The sequence below is a fragment of the Pseudophryne corroboree genome, chromosome 7 (genome assembly GCF_028390025.1).
Source record: "Pseudophryne corroboree isolate aPseCor3 chromosome 7, aPseCor3.hap2, whole genome shotgun sequence".
NCBI classification, from domain to species: domain Eukaryota; kingdom Metazoa; phylum Chordata; class Amphibia; order Anura; family Myobatrachidae; genus Pseudophryne; species Pseudophryne corroboree.
The window spans coordinates 306,018,761-306,021,059 of NC_086450.1; the positions used below are offsets into that span (position 1 = coordinate 306,018,761).

The 2,299-nt window shown below is 41.0% G+C and overlaps 1 pseudogene; it reads right to left on the reverse strand.

Annotated features, from left to right (window-relative positions):
- Positions 1 to 600: 600 nt before the first annotated feature.
- Positions 601 to 718, reverse strand: LOC134946358 (5S ribosomal RNA; annotated as a pseudogene).
- Between the last annotated feature and the right edge of the window lie 1,581 nt (positions 719 to 2,299).

Here is a 2,299-nt window from a genome sequence, read left to right on the forward strand (position 1 = left end):
CGGTGTCCGTGGCTTCCTCTTGCGCATGCGCCGGTCATTGCGAAGGGAAGTGCGGCGGCCATTTTCTGGGAGTCCGTGAAGCGTGACAGTTGCTCGTGCTGGAAGCGGGTGCCGGCGGCCATATTTTCATGGATAATGTTCATGTAGTTTAATAGGTCTGATATATTCAAACCGTCTCCACACCGGAAGCCGCATATGTAAATAAGATAAGATCGAGAATCAGTACATATATACGATTCCGAGGTCATATATAGTTCATCGTTTATATACAGATTCTACAGACTAGGTGTAGAGTATGTTACAATGTAGTTCATACTCCTGATCTGATAAACATAAATAAAGTGTTTCTCCTATAAAAATGACATCCATTTAGGACATCTGGCATTTTCTATTGGAGTATAAATTGTATATGCATTGGATAAAATTAATAAGATTAATAAATAAATAGAGAGTGGATGTTGCGGTGAGACTTATATTTAGGAGTATATAGGCATAGGCATATACCGTCATGGTCAGAGAACTTAGTTTCTTTGAATTGAGAGATAGAAGAAAGAGAGATGTATAGAGAGATATAGGAATAGCACGCCCCTGATCTGATTGTTATTACAGCACCCGGTCTTCTTGGGAAGTTTCCTTACCCAGTACTGGCCGGGCCAACACTGCTTGGCTTCCAAGATCGGACGAATTTGGGCATATCCAGTGTGGTATGACTGTAATCTAAGATCTGGGTAGTGGGAGAGGTGGTCCAGGGGTTGGGGAGCCTCCGCTCCGTGTTCCAACCTGGACCTAGCTGGAAAAAGGCAAGTTGATATTGTCAGGAGTTAAGGATTGGGAATGAAAGGCTTACGTTTATAGAAAGGGGGCTATTTCGTAGCCTTCATTCAGTCCGTCCGGATGAAGAGATTTCATTTCATGTATCCAGAACATTTCTCTCCTTGATAGAAGGTTGGAGAGGTCTCCCCCTCTTTCTCCAAGTGTCACTAGTTCCAAACCCTTGAACGTGAGTTCCTCCGGGTTAGAGCCGTGGTATAGTAGGAAGTGTCTGGATACAGCATGTGTTTGGACCCGACTCTTTATATTTCTGACATGCTCCTGTATGCGGATTTTCAATGGCCTCTTTGTCTTGCCGATATACTTCATCTTGCAAGGGCATTCCAGGAGGTAGATGACGGAAGATGTGTTGCAGTTGATAAAGTGCTTAATTTTGTACTCCTTAGTTTCCCCTGTGTTCTTGAAGGGTTTTCTATTTGGGTTCACATACTTGCAGATGTTGCAATGACCACATTTGAAACATCCCACACATTTCGGTAGTGTGCTTTTTGGAGTATCACGGTTTCTTAACATGCTTGGTGCCAGGAGGTCCTTTAGATTCTGTGATTTCTTAAATACCACTTGGGGTTCAGTTGGTAAATAATCTTTGAGAATCGGGTCCATTAAGAGTATGTTCCAGTGTGATTTGAGTGTTTGTTTAATCAGGTTGTCATGTTTACTGTAAGTGGTGATGAATCTAACATTGTCTTTATTGTTCTCCTTAGGTTTGTATTCCAGAAGTTTGTTTCTTTCCAGGGTTTTTGCTTGGGCATTGGCTGCTGCGAGAATATGTTCAGGGTATCCTTTTTCTTTGAATCTCTCTGTGTAGACTGACAGTTGGGCATCACGATCATCCGTTTTCATGCAGTTTCGTGCAATCCTGGTGAACTGGGAGAGGGGAATATTATTTTTCCATCGTTTAAGATGGTTGCTACGATAATGAACATAGCTGTTTGTATCCACCTTTTTAATGAAGTTCTTCGTAATGACATTGTTTCCTTGGTGGGTCAGTATCAGATCTAAAAACTCTATTTGTTCCGTGTTGTTTTGTGTGATGTGAACTTCAAGTTCATGGTATTGTCGGATATATAGATGAGGAAGTCTTTAAAAGAGGGTTCATCGCCATCCCATATGATTAAAATATCATCTATATACCTTTTATAAAAGATGATATTCAGATTAAAAGGATGATTCGTAAAAATATATTCATTTTCCCAGTGACCCATAAAAAGATTGGCGAAGCTTGGCGCAAAGATAGTGCCCATCGCTGTCCCACAGGTCTGAAGGTAAAATTGATCCAGAAATTTAAAATAATTATGTTTCAGGATAAAATTCATAATCTCAGAAATAAAAATCCAGTGGTCGTCTGTGATGAGATGATCCTTGCCCATAAAAAAATTGCAAGCCTGAATTCCCTTCTCGCGTTCGATGCACGTGTATAAGGACTGTACATCTATCGTGACCCATCTGTACGTGTCTTTCCATCCTT